This window comes from Asterias amurensis, chromosome 21 (genome assembly GCF_032118995.1).
Source record: "Asterias amurensis chromosome 21, ASM3211899v1".
Lineage (NCBI taxonomy): Eukaryota > Metazoa > Echinodermata > Asteroidea > Forcipulatida > Asteriidae > Asterias > Asterias amurensis.
In genome coordinates this window covers 11,523,286-11,547,350 of record NC_092668.1, presented here as the reverse complement: position 1 = coordinate 11,547,350, position 24,065 = coordinate 11,523,286, and the positions used below count along the sequence as shown (strand labels likewise).

The window sequence follows — 24,065 nt, the reverse complement described above, 5'->3', positions numbered from 1 at the left end:
CCACAGACAAACTCGTCACTTGCCTTAATTAAGAGCCTGTCTACAGTACATGCTAGTTAAAAGGACATGTTTTGGTAATTACTCAAAAACAAATATTAACTTAAAAACTGACTTGGTAACAAGCATTGGAGAGCTGTTGATAATATACAACATTGTTGGAAACGACTCCCTCTGAAGTAACGTAGTTTTTGACAAAGAGTTAATTTCTCACTAAAATATTAAAAGACTTCTAGCTACAAGTCCTATCTGAAAGCACACAAATTCGTCAAACAAGAGTGTGTTTTTTCTTTCATCATTTTCTCGCATATTCGATGACCAATTCAGCCCAAATTTTCACAGGTTTGTTATTTTGTGCATATATTGAGGTGAGAAGACTGGTCTTTGACAATTACCAGTAGTGTGCAGTGCCTTTAAGAGGTCACCATCTAATATGATGATCTACATGTAAGAACAAAAATCAACAAATTGAGCAACAATAATCTGGATGCCATGGTAACTGTCATTATGACTTCAGGGCCCAATTTCGGCTGCTAAGCAGGTCTATGATATCGGTCTTGTTAGAACAATTCTAGTCCAGTAAACATTTTGAGCAACAACCCCTGTTCGGTCGTGTGGATTTTCCCCCTCAATTCAAGCCCTAGTTCGGGACATTTTTAAAATTAAAATTAAAGTGCTGTATAGTAATGTATTCGTTTCACCACAGTTGCTCTGCTGCAATCTAAGCTTGTTACCAAAAGCAGCTCAAAAATACTCAAATCAAATTCAAGAGCAATGTTGACTGCATATACTTTTTAAATAGAATGGCCCGTTCATGTACTTTGACAGAGCAAGTGAGCTGAAAAGTTACAAGAGCATGCTAGGAATTTTTCATGAAAGCATTTTAACAGCTGAGCGAGTGGTTAATGGATTGTACATGTACATGTTCACGTGGTAATTTCAATGCATCGGGATTGTGTACTGTCAGATTCAGATATAATACGTAATTACTGTAATTTTTCCAGAGCTATTGTAGGCGACTGGACAATAGCGCCCGACGGAATAAAGGTAGTCAACTATCCCATCAAATTAAAATCTTTCGGTTGGTTGAATAATTGAAGATTGAAGTACGGGGTCATACATGCACTGTACAACATCTAGTGTGTAAATAATTCTCATCGTTGAAGGCTTTTTGGTAATTGTCAAAGACCAGTATATCCTCATTTTGGTTTATCCCATATGCATAAAACAACAAACCTGTGATTATTTGGGCTCTATTGGTTATCGACATTGCAAGAAGGAATGTCAGAAAAAGAAAAAAAAAACAACCCTTGTTGCACAGAATAGTCTGCTTTCAGATGCCCAAGAGAGGTTTGATGCCTAATGACAAATTATGTAAAACTACATACCATGTATTCCTTCAAAATCAAAGGGGTGGTTTCTATGTTATATAATATCAACAGCTGTCCAGTGCTGTTTACCAAGTAAATTGTATGGTTATTAATTTTTGGAGTTATTATTACCATTTAAAGGGAAGGTACACGTTTGGTATTTACTCAAAACAAATATTAACTTAAAAACTTACTTGGTAACGAGCATTGGAGAGCTGTTGATAGTATAAAACATTGTGGGAAACGACTCCCTCTGAAGTAAGTAGTTTTTGAGAAAGAGGTTATTTCTCACTAAAATAATCAAAGACTTCTAGCTAGAACTCTTTTATTCCTATCTGAAAGCACACAAACGCGTCCAACAAGGGTGTTTTTACTTCACCATTTTCTCTCATCTTTGATGACCAAATAAGCCCAAATTTTCACAGGCTTGTTATTTTATGGTTATGATGGGATACACCAAGTGAGAAGACTGGTCTTTGACAATTACCAAACATGTACCTTCCCTTTAAAGGTTAGGTTTCAAAAATGAAGTACACGATTGCCAAAATTTGTTCATCAAAAAGGAAAGGACTGTTTACTGACAACTTGCCGGTTATTATATTCATACCCAAACCAATCCTCCAGAAACAAATAATTTCTATAACAGATGATGCCTAAAAGTTATACAAATATAATTTGAAAAACATGATTAAGGACCAGTCTCCTCACTTGGTGTATCTCAACATATACATAAAATAAAAAACCTGTGAAAATTTGAGCTCAATCGGTCGTCGAAGTTGCGAGACAATAATGAAAGAAAAAAACATGCTTGTCACACTAAGTTGTGTGCTTGATTTCGAGACCTCAAATTCTAAACTTGAGGTCTCGAAATAAAATTCGTGGGAAAACACTTCTTTCTAGAAAAACTATGTCACTTCAGAGGGAGCCTTTCCTCACAATGTTTTATACCATCAACCTCTCCCTGTTACTCATTACCAAGTACAGTTTCATGCTAATAATTATTTTGAGTAATTACCAATAGTGTCTACTGCCTTTAAAGATTGCTTGTATCACTATCAGCAATTGAAATAAGCATGTAATGAACACAGGCAGAAGCTTGTGGATCGGGCCGATACACGCTTATTGTGAATGATTCGAATGTTTGCAAACGTTTCGCCCACAAATTTTTAATAATATTATTTGTGTTTACTTTCCGATCAAAAAGAGAGAATCATATCGAATGCTCCAAATCGCACAGAAGTGCTTTTAAAACAAAAGATAAACACTGAGTAGAAACAACAATTGCAATACTTTAAAAACATTTCTCTTGGATATCAAAATCAATTCGTCAAGGACAAGAATATAGTAGAACAATGAACCACGTTTGTCGACTTATCATAAAATGCACTTATCACTTACTATACACCCTATATTTTAATTAGCCCAAGTTATTAGATATATTTGCGAGAGTACATGGACCTTTCAAGAAAATATCATATGTCACAAGTTTATTTTTCCTATCTGCCGTTTTCTTAAAACCCTTCTCACTTTTTTGTTTTTCCCAGGCCCATTGCCAAGAAAAGATCGCCTTACATGAGGTGGGACCTCCTGGTGGTCGAAGAACTCAATGATTTCTTCCTCTTTTTGTTTTGTTATTCCTTCGAGAAGAATTGTTTGCATTTTGTGGGAACTTGAGGCGCTTTTGTAGCGTCCCATGGGGGGATGACTGAGAGTTTTCTGGCGAGGGTTTTGCGAAGGAATTTTTACAAGTTTCAGGTTTGGTTTTGTTCAGGTCGTCTGTTGTTTTCAGCGGAAACTTGCCAAGTTGATTGGACATTGGTTTCATAACACGTTTACAAAACAGAGTCAGACGCTGAAGGTAGGGTCATAGAATGGTAAACCACTCCAAAAAGTTCATGACCGCAAAAAAATGACTTGGTGAGTAGCACTGCAGCTGTTGATAGTTTAACTATTTTGAGAAAGGATTCCCTCATTCTTCAAAGTAAACATGGTTTGGATAATTTGTCACCCCAAAAACATTTGAATAAGAGAAATAACTCATGCGTATATCTTTTCTCGGATTTTCCGGATTTTGGGCAATATCTCAAACCTAAACACACTTTAGCCATTTGGCTGCTACGTTTGATTTTCAATAAACCAATAATAATAATAATAAAAATAATCTCAAGAACACAACCACCTCTTGAAAAGAGATGTTAGATTTATTGTGTACTGTATATATGTGGTACATGTATGATTAAAACAATCGAACATTCCAAAAAACCAAAGGTAAACTTTGCCTTTAAAGGCACTCTATGGCCACTATTGGTAATTATACTCAAAATAATTGTAAGCATAAATACTTACTTGGTTACGAGCAATAAAGAGCTGTTGATAGTATAAAACATTGTCAGAAACAGCTTTAACTTAAGTAACGTCATTTAGGAGAAATAGGTAATTTCTCACTCAAATAATTTTAACAAATTCAGCTGAAGCCTTTTATTATGCAGCTGAAAGCAACACAAAATAATGCAACAAGGGTGTTTTTTCTTTCATTATTCTCTTGCAAATTCGATGACCAATGGAGCCCAAAATTTTGCAAGCATATTTTGGGATACCACAAGGGAGAAAACTGGTCGTTGACAGTTACCAAAACGTGTCCAGTGCCTTTAATAAGCAAATTCCATCTAAATAGTTCTGATTGATATGAGATGTGTTCCATTGATAAAGCTCCCAGAGGCTTGATGTTCTATTCAAACTCATTGGGATTAACAACATCTCTGTTGTACATATGCAATTCTATAAGCCTGTCCACAGCAGACTACACACAAACTAACCATACAGTGTACAACGGCCCCAGGGGCCCGGCCTACTGCCACACAGTAATCAATAAACAACTTCAGACTTCTACCCTGCACGGACAGACGATGAATGAATTTCAAATATAACTTAACGACGGACGAGCCGGCCAACCATACAAATCTGGTTCCCTGTGTACTCCTAATAATCCAGGCAAGCATTTCAAACATGATCAAGATTTTAAAGATCACATGGTAATCGGGCACTGCTGATCTGAGCATGCTGCGCTTAGGCACGCACACCACATCTCTGGCCCTTTTCTCAGGAATTATTTTTGAGAGGGTTTGGTTTTAATACGGTTGGGTGGGCGACGTGAGATAGTGGCAATTACGACAGAAGAAAATGGTGGTACTCTGGAGGGCTCATTTGTTTATGGATGACGATTCCGAAATTGTTTTTGTGTCTTTATGACAATATGAATTGGAGAGTCATAATCAGTCGCATCATTTGAAATAACAAATTAACTAGAATGAAACAATTCTTAAATGGTGTTTGAAATGTCAAGACCACACCGGATCTTTTCAGAGCCAACACTCCCTTTAAAAGAGACATTAAACATGGCTGTACCTGCAAGTTTACTATTTACAGTTACTTCTTGAAACATTTCCTATGTGTACCTACAGTGTTCAACCTTGAAACAAAGCCTCACTCTGCAATTATTGAGCTGGGTCTATATAGGAGGCCCTCTATTGACAACTGTTATCCAGTCTCTGCTTTCATTTGGTAAAAGTTAGTATGACCTACAATCAGTATGCAATATAATACACAAAGGCTCAAGTACTTGTTTGCATTTAGAGCACAAACTTGTTGTTGCTTTGGGACAAACAAACAAAATAAAAGTTGCATACAAACTTATTTAAGTTTTATTGCGTTGCATAGATTATAAAAACTCAAATTTGCTGAGCAGAGAAAAAGTGCAAAAAAATGCTTCACACAGAAAACAAAAGTGCTTAGTTTTAAAATAAACTTTACCCCAGCAAAGCAGAAAATATTCTTTAAAAAAAGACAATTTTAACCATGGAACAATCAAATAAGAAAGACTGGTTAAATATTTTATGTTCAACAGAGAGTGTTTGAGCTTACAGGCAGTGGACACTATTTGTAATTTTACAGAAAATAATTATCAGCATAAAACCTTAACATAAAACATAACATAAAACCCCCGACATAATTTTAAATTTTGTCCAACGATTAACAAATTCAACTCAGGATCTTAGGGTGTGGCCATTATGCCTCTTTTCTTTTTCCCATTCATTTGAATATAAAACCAAAGTGAGGTATAGAGTTAAATTGGTGTGCCTTTTCATGTTTTAAAAGGCAATTCTTTGAGTTGTTAAATTTGTCCATGGAACCTAGGCTCTTGACTATTTATGCATATTTTTTCAAGAACCAGCCTGTGAACTTTTAAAAAAATAACAGCACAATACATGAATTACTTTGGTTGGTGTTCAACTTTAGGTTCTACATCATGTTGGTTTTATGCGAGGTACCAGCTATCTTAAATTAATTTTGTCAATGCACTATGATGACACGAGGTGACATTTGCGCGCAGCGCTAACAACAAAAACATTTCCACAGAAAGTTTATTTGTAGTTCTTGCACATCAAGCACAATTGCATTCAGAACTTCCACACATGTATGCTTTTTAAGGAACCATTTGGTCGCTGATCACACGCCCACACGCCCATGTGACCAGTCTTCGACCAATCAGAGTGCACAAACTCTGATCACACGCCCACACGCCCATGTGACCAGTCTTCGACCAATCAGAGTGCACAAACTCTCTGAGGTGTTTCTTAATTCTATCGAAAGATCAATGAATTCAATTCATATCCTACAGCTTAGATTGACAGCTTAAAGGTTTAAAAAAACATGGAATATAATATTCAAACTTGACATGAGAAATGTATGCCTCCATGTTCTCAGTATACCTAATAATAATGTCAATCTTTAAATATAATCTTCAAATCTACAAGAATGACATTTAATGATATTTCAAAATAAAAAATTTGCAATGTGTTGTATTCAAATTAGAGTTAGGCCTACTTGTTTGTGTTTCAGGAATTTTTATTGCAATAGCAGATTTTTGTTTTTAAGGAATTTTTTTTCTTTTCCGGGTCAATTATGCATGAGATAGATGCTGTCCTTTTGGCTATATTCTAATGATAAAACCATACACGTCTGTAGTCTGGACTCCCCCTGCATTCATAAACTCCCTCACCAAGTCCAGCATTCTTTATGAATACAAGGATAATATGAGTCAATCCTCCGGGGAAATACGCTAGCAACCACAATTCATGCAAGGTAATAACGTAGATTGAAACTTTAAAGGGGTTGTGTAATATTGAATTTCTTCAGATATTGTTGTTGTTTTTCCGGTAATTTTCTGGGGGTTTTTGGGGGTTTTTTTTCCAGGTCAACTATAAATGAGACTAGAGTCATGGAAGTTGAGCTGTTGAATGTTGCTTAATGATCAATGTTGTTAGCCAATGTGGGCGATGCCGAGAGGGCCTGCCCAAAACTAACAAATTTCGCCCATACAAAGTATTGTCCACATAATGTAGGATCTTTAAACACTCCGTGGACTTGCACACATCCACACAGTGTTTTTTACAGTGTTGAAGAATAAGGTTTTCCTTAAGTGTATAGACCAATGGAGTGTCAACACTACTACGAAGTGTGAACCTGAGAACCCACAAGGCCTGGGTGAATAACTTGAATATCCGGTTAATGGCGAATAGGTTTCCCTTTCCGTAACCGCGAATGCCTTTTTTCTCTTAACCGGATCGTCGGGGCGACAACTGATAGGAATGTTTTGTCTGAATCCTTATGAAACCTCTATTAAGACAGCATGAACAGCATAAATTAAGTATTAAACTTTGCTCACCTCTGTGAAGAGTTAAAACAATGACATTTCTGACGTAATTTGTTCAAAGATTACCAAAGTTTTCCTACACGTAGAGTCAATCACGATCAAAAGAAAAAGCAAATCGCCATCTTTAAATTTAGATCCCGTTATATTTATCAATGAACCGAGTGACACTGTCTCAAACTAATATCAATCCGCCATTAAATCTCACTAGCGGCCAAACAAATAGGTGGGGGTTTTTGGGGGTTTTTTTTAACGCCCTCTAGCAGGGGGAAAAAATATTTGAATATCCGATTAGTTTCGGATAGTTGGCCAGCGGTTAACCGAATACCAAATTTCACTATTAACCCAGCACTAGAACCCACATAGTGTTTTTTACAGTGTTGAAGAAAAGAAGTGTATAAAACAAAGGAGTGTCCACAGAGTGACTGTAACACACACTAAGGTTTAAAGGCACTGGACACATTCATGTAAAAGAATAGTCTTCTCATTTGGTGTATCTCAGCATGCATAAAATAACAAACCGGTGAAAAATTGGGTGTCAAAGTTGTGAGAGCATAATGGAGAAAAAAAACATTGTTGTCGCACAAGTTGTTTGCTTTCAGATGCCTTGAATCTCGAGACCTCTGAGGTCTCCAATTCAATTCAAATATCTTAGTTAGAGATTACTTTTTTTTTCTTTTTTTACTAAAATCTCCAATAGTGTTCAGTGCCTTTAAATCTAAAGGTCTCTGGTGTTAAATGTATCCCTCCCCTCCCACTTCATGACCATTGACCCCCATCACCAAACATCCGACTACAACCCAGTCAAGACTATAGTAAAGCTGGGGTATGACTCCAGCGCTGCTTAGATATTACCATAATATAGCATTGTGGTAACTCCCTGATTCAACTACCCCCAACGCAGTCGTCACTCTAACAATTGAATGCTCCCAGTAAACTAGGCCAGACCTATTTGATCTGCGTCATTTTACGCTCCACAAAAGAAAACCAGAGAGAAGAAAAAAACCTGACAAAAGCGCAAGAGGGGGAAAATTGTAAAACGATGCCGTCCTTTTTTTTTTTTTCTTTTTTTCTTTTTTTTTTTCAGGACACTAGAATGCAACAAATACACAAGGCCATAGACCATGGCAGAAAGTGCCCCGACTGAGCGCGCTCAGAAAGTGACACAATGACTTTTATTGACCGTGGCATACAGACTGGAAAAGGTTTTTTTTTCCCTTCTTCTTCTTCTTCTTCTTCTTCGTTTTAGTTCTGTAGGTTTGTTGTAGTGTGTGTGTACATAGGTGCTGGACTGACAGCGTAAAATTGAAACCTTTCTTTATTATTCTCCCTTTCTCTCTTTTGAAGCTGTCGATTTAGATTAAATGTAGGCCTAAGGTTGGTGTACTAGACAGGAATTTGACCCCTGAGTTGTTTGAGGACATCAGCATTCCACTAAAACGAAGGAGAAATTTCTAGAGGTTCGCTACGTAATTTCAACAAAGTTTATCCATGCTTTTGCATAAACTATTCAGTCCCAAAGGATGTAAGGAGGCTATGTTTGTCTGGTACCCAAACCACATAATCACAATTTGTAAATGTATTTCATATTGCACAAAAATGGGGGCCGGCTATTACAAAATGAATATAAATATAAATTGCTTCTACCTAATTTTCACAAGTTAATCTACTTAGCACTAAAACGATCAAACGATTCTTAAAACCAAAGGTATACTTCTCCTTTAAAGGATTTGGGTACTTTTTGTAACATAAACTTACACCATTTGAAAAAAAACACTGTAATAAGAGTAGAATCCTTACCTATAACTTGAGTGAGGTGCTGTAGTTTTTGAGAAATTAGTAAAACAATGTCACGAAACTACGTTTTACATGCTAAAATAATTGTTGTGACTTGTTTTACTCATTTCTCAAAAACTACAGCACCTCAGCAAGTAATTTTTTAAGGGAAGTTTTCTACTATCATTATCTTCAAACTGTGTGAGTTTTATGTAAATCTGTGGCAATTGTGTTTTGTGTCCAACAAAAAGTATTGAGACCCTTAAAAGATACTATGTCAGATTTTTGGCCGATTTGACCCAAAAATTTTGATTTAAAATTCAACAGGTACTTTGATGGGGTCGAGAAAGTGACTAGCTTTCATTTGAGCCATTGCTCGAAAAAGTCTGCCAATTGTTAGTAGCAGTGAAATAAAGTGCTCAAAATTAGTTTTTTGTCGGGATCCCGACAATATATCACGTGACCAATTCTTATGTGTTTTATAAGAAACGTTTTAAATTTCTGTCATGGTTACTGGCCATTAAAAGCAAAGGTTAAATACTCGGGTGATACTCTTTGAAATACCATTCACTCAAAACAAAATATTTTTTAATGTTTGGGGCCAAAAATCTGACATAGCATCTTTAATGCCACGATTTGACAGTTAGTACACATCAAATAGAGCCAATCAAGCATGATACTACAGCAATATTGAAACACCGCTAACCATGGATTTAATAATAACATCCCCCAGTTTAATAATACACTAGTCGCAGGTCCTTCAATTTAGCAATAAACCGCATAGATTTATCAAATTGCATATGTACACATTGTGATTGAATCGCCCGACAAGCAATTATCATACGACGACCTTTTTTATTTGTGTGTGACATGATTGGGTGAAGTTCGGATACAAGACCTTAAAGACAATGGACACTATTGGTAATTGTCAAAGACCAGTCTTCTCACTTGGTGTATCTCAACATATGCATAAAATAACAAACCTGTGAAAATTTGAGCTCAAGTGGTCGCGAAGTTGCGAGATAATAATGATAGAAAAAACACCCTTTTCACACCAAGTTGTGTGCTTTCAGATGCTTGATTTCGAGACTTCAAGTTCTAAATCCGAGGTCTTGAAATCAAATGCGTGGAAAATTACTTCCTTCTCGAAAATTACGTCACTTCTGAGGGAGCCGTTTCTCACAATGTTTTATACTCCCAACCTCTCCCCATTGCTTGTTACCAAGTAAGTTTTTGTGCTAATAATTATTTTGAGTAATTACCAATAGTGTCCACTGCCTTTTTAATGATTTTCAATATGATTCTCACTGATTTTGATTATTAGTTGCTTTTATTCCTACGGCTATACAACTACCGTACCGTCGCTGTACCATGGTTTTGTACTACTGGTAACTGTTTGTCTGTTCATAGAGAACAAAAGCATCTTGCTTAACCTAATACCTAAAAGTTGTCATTAAATTGCTGGATATTATTGAATCATTTTACACTCATACCACATACTATTATTGCTTTCGTAGTTTCAACACAAATGTGCACAATTGTATCAAATGACAGCATTGAAATAAATGTTAAAAGGGTGATCTTTTTTATTTGTGCGCGACATGATTGGGTGAAGTTCAGATACAAGACCTTAATGATTATCAATGATTCTCTGTTTCAAATATCATTGACTGACCTTTTTTAATTAGTGCAGTGATGTGAATGAATGAAGTTCAGATACAAGACCTTAATGATTTTCAATATGATTCTTTGTGATATTGACATAGAGTTATATATAAGAACTAGTGGATGCACTGGCCTATATACGCGCCCCGGCATGCGCGCAGACCGCCATTTTCTAAAATGACAAAACAGCCATCTCACAGCGTGTGTTTGTGCGGCCATTTTGTAAGTTGAACAAACAGCATCGCGTGAGCATTCAATAAAAAAAACTCAAACGTGTATTTCATATTCAACGCACGTACAGAATGGCGCGCTTGTCATCTTGCGGTCCCGTCGCGTTTGTGCAAGCAGCATCACCAGTGCGCCCTCTAGTTCTTATATATATAACTCTTTGAATTTTGATCATCAGTTTCTGTTTTAATTATCATAAGGCTGGTCTCTTTTTTATTAGTGCATGATGTGAAGTGATTAAGTTAAGAAACAAGACATGAATGATTTTCAATATGATTCTTAATGATTTTGATCAAAATTTTTAAATTGTTGACAAACCTTCACAAACCTGCGTTTTTCACGAACGTTACAGAATTTGTAATAAAAAAAATCATGCACATCACAGATTTACATCAAACCTACACCCCTAATGATAACAGAAAACATCCCTTGAAATATTTCTGTCTGAAATGTCATATTTGATGAGAAATAAATAAAATCAGTTTCCCGTTTGGAGTTTATCTCTCAGTGAGCGTTTTATTCATTTTTGTTTTGCATAGATGTTTTGCACAGATGTCATTCAAAATGTGTAATCATTTTTTTAACTTTTTTCTCCTGACCCAGATGGCCGATCAATCTCAAATTAATACAGGTTTTTCAGTTTAAATATAAAGTGCTTACTCTGCCAGCAACTGTTTTGTTCCTTTAAATCCCTAAGACTCGTCTGAGACAAAAATAAGTCTTGAACACTATTTGCTCCCTCCTCTAACCCCATTCCCCCACACTTTCTCTATCCAAGATCACAAAAACAGTGTGCCTTATCTTTCAGTTACCCTTTCCAGTTTTTAATTAAAAAACCCTGGAAATAAAGAAACGACTACAAATTTATCATTTCATAGTTTGAGCCTTTGCTCCCCATTGATAGTTCCACGGTAAATATTGACTCAACGCTGGGAAGTTGGGTCCAAAGAAGAGGGAAAAAACCTGGTTGCTAGGCAACCTCTTTGCATGCCTCGCTGGCCCGAATGTGTACTGTACACTGAGACTGTTGTGAACTGTTCACTGCTGATAGTTTATACAGGCAGCATTTACCTCTACTCCGCCAGAACCACAAAGATTTGTCTTTCTATTTCTAAACCGAAAAATACAAATTGTGAAATAATTACGTGTATGCACAAGCTAGCGTATCGGGTCGGTACACGCGACTTGCGTGTTGATACTTGTGTATTTTAAATGAGAAGCAAAAAAAAAACAATTATAAATTTGGTTTTTATTGTAGGGGAACTTAAAGCCATTGGACCCTTTCGGTACAGAAAAAAAAAATAAAAGTTCACAGATTTACAACTAACTTACAGGGTTTACAGAAGGTAGTGGTGAAAGACTTCTCTTGACATATTATTTCATGAAATGCTTTACTTTTCGAGAAAACAGTAAAACAATATCAATTCTCGATAGCGACAATTACGGATTTATTTTTAACACATGTCATGACACACGGCGAAACGCGCGGATACAAGGATGGGTTTTCCTGTATTTTCGCCCGACTCTGATGACAGATTGAGCCTAAAATTTCACAGGTTTGTTATTTGATATAGAAGTTGTGATACACGAAGGTTGGGCCTTGGACAATACTGTTTACCGAAAGGGTCCAATGGCTTTAAGTTCAGAAAAGATGCAACCATTTAGAATGCTCCAGATTGCACAGTAGGGCTTTAAAAACCAAAGATAAACACCAAGAACAAATTTGTTAAAATTCATTGTGCTTCGGCAAAACTTCCCATATTTGGATCAAGGATGGACAACAGTTTGAAAAAAAAAGATCCTGGTTACTCATTAAAGCCATTGGACCCTTTCGGAAACAGAAAAAAAAAAAAAATAAGTTCACAGATTTACACATAACTTACAGGGTTTACAGAAGGCAATGGTGAAAGACTTCACTTGAAATATTATTCCATGAAATGCTTTACTTTTTGAGAAAACAGCGAAACCATATAAATTCTCGTTAACGAGAATTACAGATTTATTTCAAACACATGTCATGACACGGCGAAACGCGCAGAAACAAAGGTGGGTTTTTCTGTGTTTTCTCCCGACTCTGATGACCGATTGAGCCTAAATTTTCACAGGTTTGTTATTTGATGTAGAAGTTGTGGTACACAAAGTGTGGGCCTTGGACAACACTGTTTACCGAAAGGGTCCAATGGCTTTAAACAATAAATACAACTGTATAATTCAACGCAGACTACATATTAATTATAATAATAATAAAATGAAAATGTGATCTTTCTTTTGCATGCTGTGATAAGATGAAATAATGATAATAATATCAAAGTCTTAATATAGCGCACATAACAAGGTACATGTACTCAAGTATTATTGAAAACGGTTCAAGTATTATATTAACATCATAATCAACAGCTTTCAAGCTAAAGTTAAACAATGGTGTTTTTTTATCCTTTACCCATCATGTATAATACCTTTTAAAACACACCCAAAAAATTCCTAAATACTCATCAAAGAAAAAGCCTTTAAAAATTTGTTTATCCACGCACACATACAGGGTATGCTGTTGTCGCAATTTGCATGATTTCTTGTACATCTTTTTCCATCGTTTTTCTTCTTTATTCTTAAACACCTCTCCGGCCTTGAATTTCATCTTTGAAAGGGCAAGGCCATTCCCATTTTGCAAGGGGCGTTTCGGTTATAAAATCTTAATGTCAATGGGAAACTTTTGCAGGGGCATCAAGGCCAACAGAGGCGGTCAAGGCCTCGTGGCCTCCGTGTAATTCGCCAGGCCTGTTTGCTTCGCTTTTGAAAGGGTGAGGGCACCAAGGCATTTCTCCTTGGTATAGAGCACCTCTGTGAGGAAATTGTAAGTTACTACTGTAGCATTTGAAGGGCACCAAGGCAATGACCAGGGGGCACATAGGCAACCGCCTTCATTGCCTCCGTGAAGTATCAGGCCTGATATCTAAGCCTGACCTCATTGTGCAAGAAGCAACAAATCGCAGTCGAGCGTGACTAATTTTTTTATTGGGGGGTGTCGTATGTAAATATTGATGAGAGATCAAGTAATATTGACCAAGATTGACCGTGCAGTTAACTTGTTCTGAACTCGCTATTGTCGTTACTGGGTCAAATGGAATCAATGGGCTACCCTAGAAACAACAAACCGATATAATTCATCCCGAGTTTGCTCTTATTAAACTTTAAAAAATACATATGTTGTAATCAAACTTGTCAGTCATTATAACTACAATAGATTGGGGTTGAATTTAAAATAAGTTGCCTAGAGTGGGACTTGAACCTACCATTTCTGAATGAGTGTGCCAGCACTCTACCAATAGACCTTTATCATGGTGTGGCCATCTTAACTTTACTCCAACCCAACTCATTGTAACCAAACTGAGGCTGGATGAAACAATAATCTGGTGCCATGCTTGCACTAGCATTCATTACTGTTTTTGGAAACAGGGAACATGACCAATACAGCGACAGCGTGATAAAGGTCTATTGAGCTATCCTACCCTGATGGTAGTGGTCTCCCTGTTTTGTCAATATATTAGTTTGGGGTGACAGTCAGAAAGCCTTGTGGTTAATGACTTGACATTTTAACTTAGAATAAAGATAAAGAACTTTCTGCAGAGCTTTCCATGTAAACTATTTTTTAACAAACATTTTAGAGGAGGATTGGTCTCATTTGTCGTATTATAGGTTTTACTTAAAGGAACACGTTGCCTTGGATCGGTCGAGTTGGTCTTTGAAAAGCGTTTGTTATAAAATGCATATGTGTAAAAAGATGCTGTAAAAGTAGAATACAATGATCCACACAAACATGCCTCGAAATTGCACGGTTTTCCTTTTACCTCGTCGACTAACACAGTCGGCCATTTATGGGAGTCAAATTTTTGACTCCCATAAATGGCCGATCGTGTTAGTTCGCACAGTAAAAAGAAAACCACGCAATTTCGAGGCAAACTTGTGTGGATCATTGTATTCTACTTTTAACACATCTTTCCAACCATATACATTTAATAACAAACGGTTACAAACGCTTTTCAAAGACCAACTCGTCCGATCCAAGGCAACGTGTTCCTTTAAAGGCACTGGACACTATTGCATTTACTCCAAATAGTTGTTAGCATAAAACCTTACTTGCTAACGAGTAATGGAGAGCTGTTGATAGTATAAAACATTGTGAGAAGTAACGCAGTTTTCGTGAAATAAGTATTTTCCACGAATTTGATTTTGAGACCTCAGAATTAGATTTTGAGGTCTCTAAATCAAGCATCTGAAAGCAAACAGTTTCGTGTGACAAGGGTGTTTTTTCTTTAATTGTTTCTCGCAACTTCGATGACCAATTGAGCTCAAAATATAACAGGTTTGTTACTTTATGCATGAGATACACCAAGTGAGAAGACTGGTTCTCGACAATTACCAATAGTTTCCGGTGTCGTTAACACAGAATTGAAGGATAATCACCAGCCTCAACTCAAAGTCAACATCTGAACATCGCTTTTTTCAATGGGGTAATTAGTTGGTAATTTTTTTTTTTTTAAACAAGACCAACCAGGCTTGTCCAGTCTTGAGTTAACTGGCCTGCCGTCGATTTCACAAAACTCTTCCTAACTTAAGACTAATCTTAGGACTTAGGACGAGTCCCAACCCTACACTGTAGCATGCAGACGTTAAGATGAATTCTTAGTTAGGACGAGTTACTCGTCCTAACTCGAGATAAGACGAGTCCTAACTCTTTGTGAAATCGACGGCTGGGGCTTAAATTACTGGCCCCAAGTCTGTGGTCAAGTGTTAAATTTGAGCCATGTCAGGGTCTTCTCTCTCAAGTATTCAAATTATGCGAATGCAAAGCGAATTTTACGTCACAGGGCTGTTTACGAAGCGAGTGTTTCGCAGGAGTTGAGCCAAGTCAACTGACGTGAATTATATTCAATACAAATTTGTGACGTCAAAATTTGTTTCAAATTCTCAGAAAGTATGACTTGGGCTTCAGTGTGCAACAATCTACATTTTACATAAGGTAGTGATGTTAAGGCAGGTAAAAATAAAGAAACAGAAAAATTATCATTCTTAGAGCAGTTGGCATAGCCTACACTTTAAAAAACAAAAAAAAATCTCCCTTACCCCTTCCACTATTCAATCAGTTGCTGGCAGATGCAGATCCAAACAAACATAAGAGAATATCAACACTGTCACACTACCCTTCCAAGGATCCTAGATGGAGTATAGAAAGCCTAGAAGCAATGTGTGGCCTCTGAAAGCCGGGCACTTACTCAACGACACCCAGGTATCATACATAGCGAGATCAGTACCCCCCCCCCCCCACCCCACTTCACAAAACTGGACCCCAATGCAAATTGTTCCATGGGTTGGTAGAAAAAAAAGGGGGCAGGCAGTAGCAGCCAGTGATCCATTACAACAATAGGCCAAGTTGTCATATAGAGTTAGGATTACAAGGGGCTTTTGTGTCGGAATTTCTTGTCGTACAATCGGGAGCTTTGCCCTGGGGTCAACTTAGAATTTGGAAGATACGGGTACATGGAAAGAGGACGTTTGGATACGTTTCTCAAAGATCATACTCCCTAAGTCTGTGTATTGCTCCAACATGTGTAAGAGTAAAGACTACAATGGATTTTGTTTTTCAAGTTAAAGCATCTTTATAATATTTTTGGGGGAATGCCTCTGAAAATTAATGCCAATATAAAACTTACTTGGTAAGAAGTGCAGCAATGTTGGGTAGTACGCCTTTATGCATTTTGAGAAACTTAATTACTATAATAAAGTACTGCAGTTATGGAAAAAAAGATATTATTTGTTACCCAAATTTGGAATCTGGGGGAAGCGTTACTGACAGCTACAATTCTCAGATTGCGTATTTCAATTGCAGATTTTTCTGTGCACGAATCTGAAGAAAGCTGTAAACCGCCTTTAAAGGCAGTGGACACTATTGGTAACTACTCAAAATAATTATTATCATAAAACCTTACTTGGTAATGAGTAATGGAGAGAGGTTGATAGTATAAACCTTTGTGAGAAACGGCTCCCTCTGAAGTGACGTAGTTTTCGAGAAAGAAGTATTCTTCCACGAATTTGATTTTAAGACCTCAGATTTAGAATTTTAGGTCTTTGAAATCAAGCATCTGAAAGCACACAACTTTGTGTGACAAGGGTGGTTTTTCTTTCATTATTATCTCGCAACTTCAATGACCAATTGAGCTTAAATTTTCACAGGCTAGTTATTTTATGCATTATGTTGAAATACAGCAAGTGAGAAGACTGGTCTTTGACAATTACCAATAGTGTCCGGTGTCTTTAAATCATTATCACTTGATAACCTCTCTTCCATATTTCAAGCTTTTGATTCATCTTCCTAGTTTAACAGTGCCATAAATTCTTACACATTACTACTGCCCTCGTAAATTAAGCTCAAACCCGAGTTCGGAGTTAACTGGGTCTCCAATCTACAAACCCTGAAGGGAGAGGAAAAAGTCTCGACTTTTAAAACTGCTGAAATGCAGTTCATATCTCCCTTGAGTTTGAGACAAAATGCCCTGGAATTCTGTGATTTATAAATGTACTTGTGAATAGTGACAGTTTCTAAATGGGCACAAATCAGCATATGTTTTATGGTTCATCCTTGGGCAGTTACAATATAAAGTTAGCTAAGAGCTTGTTGGTTAAAGGTGGGTGGTATCACTCAAAAAATTAGTGTCCTTAAAACGTTACTTGGTAAAGAGCACGTGAGAGCTGTTGAAGCTGTAAAACATTGTAAGAAATGACCCCCTTTGAAGATATGTAGTTTTAGAGAAAAGGTTCAACAATTTTCACCAAAAGATTTGATCCTCAGAAAGGTTTTCAGGCATGAAGCCATTCTCAAGCATCTGAAAGCACATAATTCTACACAACAATGATGTGATTTTTAGCTCTCTCATTATATTCTTGCAACTTTAAAGAACAATTGAGCTCAAATTTGTACAGGTTTGTGATTCTACGGATATTTTGGGATGTATACACCAAATGAGGATAGATAGATACTTACAGAAGCAGGGAATTCCGCGATTGCGTCAATCATTATTTTTTTACGGGTTAGCAGGAATCTTTTTGCTTTTGAGCGTCTCTACTCCACATATCTACATGTAGGCATTCTTTGCTTACACATTAGCACAAAAATTGTGATCATAAGCGCAGAGTTCGGTGGTAAGCAGAGCCATAAGATTGGGCCTTGATGCCGATCATTTTACCATCATGGTAGTTAAACTCCGGGTCGTAAACAATCAACTACTGATATGTTCCCAATGGTCTAGCTCAGGTGCAGAAAAGTTAATCACCGACTGTGTTTGTGTCACCGCAAGGTCAACCTGATCAGAGGGCTGCTTTAATCAGTGTGATGTGATCACCTCGAAATACGCGTTCAAAACTCATTTTATATATGTCAGAATATAATAATATAATAATAATCTAAGATTTGTATAGCGCAGTACTTTCCCGAGTTCTGTGAAAAAATATCACAGGCATGTTACTCGTGTGGAATTCGAACCCACGACCCTTGCAATTCTAGAGCAGTGTCTTACCAACTAGACTACCGGGGTTGCCCAGTGGCTAGAGGCAGTTCAAATCCTTTGTTAGCTCAGAGTGGTTACTGCATCAGAGTTTGTTTTTAACAAGACAAGAATATTGGTTAACAGTTTTACGGTTATTTTTTTAATTGTTTTAATTTGAGCAAGCACGAAGAGATTCGTAGTTCGATATTCAACAGAATTGAAAGATATTATCAAACTGAAAGTCAACATTTATGGGAGGGGGAGGGGGGCACACACAATACTGCTGGACTTGTCCAGACCATGTATGAGTTTACTGCCTTAATGCCAAAATCACACGCCTGGCAGTCCAATGTAACATTTGAGACCTGAACACGCTATTTCCATCATCAGTGACTCTCACTAGAAATCATAAAACACTTTGATTATAACAAGATCTTATCTTTCTCATTTGACAAGTCATTCCATTTCTGCATATTATTATCTAATTACAAAAACTAGCCGCAAAATCTGCGAACACATCTTGGTCTTAATCTTTTTAACAACAGAAAAAGGTAATGATAGCGAAATGAGAAACAGCGCACCTGGAAACTCATTTTCCAGCGATGGCCTGTTTGCCAGCGGCTAGTCAAAGATGAACCCTCTTTACACAGGGTTTTACTAGCACGTTCTGAAATTACCCATCTCGGTGCTCCGTCAACTATGGCCACTCACTATTCCTGCTTTGTTATCTGGGGTCATTTATAAAGGCACTGAATACCATGGGTTATTGTCAAAGATTAAACAGTCTTCTCACTTGTTGTTGTATCTCAACATGAACAAAATAACAAACCTGTGAAAATTTGTACAGAACGGACCTCTGGACGTCAAAGTTACGAGAGAATAATGAAAGAAAAAACACCCTTGTTGCACAAATTGTGTGCTTTCAGATGCTTTATTTAGAGACCTGATAATCAAATTTTGAGGTCTCGATATCAAATTTGTGGAAATTACTTCTTTCTACTTTTTTTGGTAGGGACTTTACTACATGTAATTCCTTTAAACAAGAGTCAAGAGGCAAGAACCCAAAACTGTATTTTGTTTCAGTCTGGCCAAGGAGCGTTAATATCGAGACTGTATAATAATCGCATACAGTAGGCTACAGTAGAAACGTCTCACTCCCCGAACCCAATCAATCAATAGAAACCAGCGCAGTAGAATAATCTTAATCAGCCAGGGTAGGAGGGTGGGCTCCGGCTCGGGAATATTCACAAATAATTTTCTTTGTCAGCTTAGCACAATGAGCATCCTTTTCATGAGAAATAAAGCACATTATTACAGTCTTTTTCCTTTTACATCGTCGGGTCAGAACTATAAGGAATTGTGTGGATTTCAAGAAGCCCCACGGATTTCCATCAAATTGGTTTTGCATATTTTGGAGCTAACTGGTAAACAGAGGAAATTGATCATGAGTGGTCTCCAAACAATATTCATTTTATGAGAAACATTCATTCAATCAAACTTGAGGAAAATAATTATTTTGCTCCATTTTCCAGGCCTAGACTAAGCACAAAAAGCACATAAAGTCACTTTTGGTTAGCCAATCTGGGTTGCTTTTCAGCACATCTTTTTCCAGGAGCTAGTGACAAGAGGTATCAATACAGCGAGGATGCACAAAATGTTGCTAATTTACAAAATGGGGCACTTAAATAGGTGTCCAATCCTACCAGAAACAGTCAATACATCTGAGTTTGTTTGTTTATAATGTATGAAGTCATGAGCTTCAAACTAATGAACGTCAGGTGTTCCTGCGATCAAATACGCCCCCCACCCCCCCTCCTTTCCTTCTATACCCCTGAGCGGTCTTCAGAAGGATATCAATGGAATGAATGGAGGCAGGGGAATCAAGAAGCCAGTGAGATGATAATAAAATAGTCAAATCAATGCCGGCCACTCACACTGGATGCTAATTACAGACACGATGAATACATCAGTTTCTCTGATGTTCAGGGCTCAATTTCAAAGAGCTGACTACGGTACAAAAAGACGCTAAGCACAACAAAATTACACTTAGCCAAATTTCATTTAGTATGTAGATGCTAAACATTCATTTTTGTGCTTACTGTGTTGTTTTCATTTAATAGCGAGCTGCAAACCGTAAACATAAAAAGGCTTGCTAGCCTTACGGTGATTAGACCTACTGCATGAAATTGAATGACTTCACAATGCAAATACTACATGAATGCATGCCATTTCCATTTTACGTGAAAATGCAAGCTAACCTTCCAGTGCTTACTGCATGAAAATAAATGAAGTCAAAATGCAAATCGTGGTGATCGTAAGCTGGCTGCCTAATTTTCTTGCTAAACTGTCAAATACGTTACACTCTAATTAGAGCAATTTGTTCCGTTACAAGTTAGTCACCAAAATTTGCCAAAAGCATACAAATTCTCTGACAACAAGAACACTTGTTATTACGAAGAAAAGAAAATGAACCTCTGACAGGGCTGTATGCTTCGTTTTTGAAAGGGCAAGGGCATCAAGGCATTTTCGTCTTGGTAAAGGGCACCCTATGATGAAATTGCAAATTTGTAATGGAGCATTTCAAGGGCACCAAAGCAATGACCCGGGGCCAATTTCATAGAGCTGCTAAAGCAAAAAATGTGCTTAAGCACGAAAATAGCTTGCTTATTTTACACAAGTTACTGGCCAAAATTTCATTCCATATGCATTGCTTTTGACTGGTATTTAGCTGTTGTTTACTTACCATAAACAATTGAGTGGAGTTTGGGCCTATAATCTGGTTTTACTAAGCATGGATTTTTTTGCTTAAGCAAATATTTTTGCTTTAGCAGCTCTATGAAATTGGGCCCAGAGGACACAGAGGCAATCGCCTTCAAGTATCAGGCCAAGCCTGCTCTGATTCAACAGGAGAACCTTGGCAATATTTCAGCTGCAGATTCTTGTAAAGTAAATTCTTGAAAAGTTCCTCTGTAATTATTAAGGTCAGTTCTCGTTCAGATTGTACCAAGGAAAGTAAGTTTCCCCCCATGAGAGTGTAAAAGAATCTGGGTTCAAAGCCCTTATGTGACTGGTTAAACCCATATGTTAAAAGTTAACCCTGTTGTTTCGGGTTTGGTGTTAAAGGTGCACCTGTTAAGGCCCTATACATTGTAAGATCAGAGTTATTGCTATGATTTTATAAACTTTTGTGCAATGCAACTCTGGAACAAATTTCCACTTATAGGCACTGGACACTATGGGTAATTACTCAAAATATTTATTAGCATAAACTTACTTGGTAACGAGCAATTAGACATGTAGATAGTATAACAAATTGTGAGAATAGCTCCCTCTAAAGTAAAGTAGTTTTTGAGAAAGAAGGAATTTCTCACTAAAATATTTGAATTGAATAAGAAAGCTCAGCTAAAGTCTCGAATTCCAGGCATCTTGAAGCACACAACTTGTGCAACAAGGGTGTTTTTTCTTCCATTATTCTCTCGCAACTTCGACGACCAATGGAGTTTATATTTTCAGAGACTAATTTGTTATTTTATGCATACACCAAGACTGGTCTTGCATGTTATGATACATCAATACTGGTCTTTAACAATTACCAAAGGTGTCCAGTGCCTTTAAGACAATTGAAAGATTAATGTCAGCATGTGCTGATCTATAGCAGCCCACCACTCGTAAAGATTTTTTTAAACAACACAAATAATCACAACCAATGAACTGGTCAATGGCTGCCACATGGTGGCGCTATAACACTTTATTGATCAGCATGAGTGTCTAATATTCAGGCATGTTGATTTCAGACAAATCATGTTTGTGAACATGAGCAGGGATCTCCCCCATGAACCTAGCATCAGGCCAAAACGCGGGAATCGCATACTGATACGCGCATATTTCCGCCAATTTTCAAACAAGGGGTTTTTTAGGTTGTTTTTTTTTAGACTAATTTTACAACAATCGTCAAGATCAAACCATTTTGCTCCAGCATGCACATTGGAGCATTTAAAGCCAAGACAAATACCAAGTCGAAAACATTCCAAAGACTTCGTTTCAATTAAGCGTCCTTTGGCAAAACTTTTTAAGAAAATAACAAAAATACCCCTCAGTTTGGGAAAATCTGTGGAGGACCCTGATGAAATGCTTGGTAAGAGTTGTGACAGTAACAGGCCTTTTTGAAAGGGCAAGGGCACCAAGGCATTTTCTCCTTGGTAAAGTGCACCCTAGATGAGGAAATTGTAAATTGCTATAGCATTTCAGGGGCACCATGGCAATAAACAGGGGGCATGGAGTAATAAGTTGAGCCAAACAATACAATTTCTCAAACTACAAGCTATGCTTCTAAAATTAATCCCTCTGCAGTGACATTATTACATGTATTTGTCTACATCTAGTTCTTGCAATCCAATTATTGTGAAGAATTTTCCTAGATCTACAGATGTTTGTGTTGACATTGCTTTTTTTTTTTTACGGGGGAAATAAATTTTCCTTGAACCTTTTCTAGAAAAGCAAAGTTCAAGATGAGAATGTTTTTAAAACTTCTTGTTTACAAAATGAGTTCTATTGTACATTGCAGGACATTATTTGACAGGCACTGGACACCTTTGTTTGGTAATTGTCAAAGACCAGAATTCCCACTTGGTGTATCTCAACATGCAATAACAAACCTGTGATGTGAAAATTTGAACGTGGTTGGTCGTCAAAGTTGTGAGAGAATAATGGAAGAAAAAACACCCTTGTCGCATAAGTTGCGTGCTTTCAGATGCCTTGAATTAGAGACCTCAGCTGAGGTCTCATATTCAACTAAATAACATAATTATTTGAGTGAGAAATTACTTCTTTCTCAAAATCTACATTACTTCAGGTTCAGTGGAAGCCGTTTCTCACATTGTTTCATACTATTACTTGGCAGCTCTCTATTATTCATTGCCAAGGAAGTTTTTATGATAACAATCTCCCAATTATTTTGAGTATACCAATAGTGTCCAGTGCCTGTAAAATAAATAAATGACTACTGACTGTGAACAGAGGCTGAGTTGAGGTGGTCCAAAGTCCAACTTGCAAATCAAGTTGAGTTGTTTATGTTTTCAAGTTTTTTTTAGTCCAAATTCATTAATTTGTATAAAAACAGAACATAAACACAAAGCCAGTTCATAAGTTTATACATTATGCTAGAAGAAAAAGCGTGCATGACTTTTGTTGGAAATGTTTTTAGACCACACGTGTGTGTGAGCTCAGTCAGTGGTGCACCGCGCAAAACGGGTTGTTATTTTTTCACTAAACGGGTGCAGTTGACAAGCAACACGATACCCGTTCTGAACTGTTTTTGGTCTGTTTTAGGACTACAAAATTCACTTGAAATGAGGAATCTTATATTTAATTTACTGTTATCTATCTCTCTTAAAGTTACTTACCAACTGAACTCGAAAGGACGATGAAAAGTGCCAACAGCTTCTCTGTCAGTCAGTCGACAGTCTGTGTGTGTGAGACCTGTTGTCGAGGTCCGCTGGTGAAGCTGTTCAACGTTCTGCTATCATGCTATCTTTCTGCTGTCGTCTGATATGTAGCGTGTGTACATTCGGGACGTGTGTGCAAAGGGATGTGTGTACAATGTATGTTGAATATTATTGTTCAATGATGATCACGAGAGGGCAGCCTTGATGTTAACCGGTGTCGCATGCAATAATTATATCCTCTATGTTTTGCATGCAATCGTGTCCGCTTGGACACTGCTGCATAATGCAATTGTGTCCGCCCGGACACATTTGCATGCAGTTGTGTCCGCCCACCCCC

The 24,065-nt window shown here is 37.2% G+C and overlaps 1 long non-coding RNA gene across 1 annotated transcript in view; it reads right to left on the bottom strand.

The window, feature by feature from the left end:
• The window catches only part of LOC139952866 (uncharacterized), a 61,101-nt gene extending 37,310 nt beyond the window's left edge, over nt 1-23,791 (bottom strand). Inside the window, exon 1 of the long non-coding RNA XR_011787920.1 lies at nt 23,687-23,791. This is a non-coding gene — a long non-coding RNA (uncharacterized lncRNA). The remainder of the gene's footprint in view (nt 1-23,686) is intronic.
• Between the last annotated feature and the right edge of the window lie 274 nt (nt 23,792-24,065).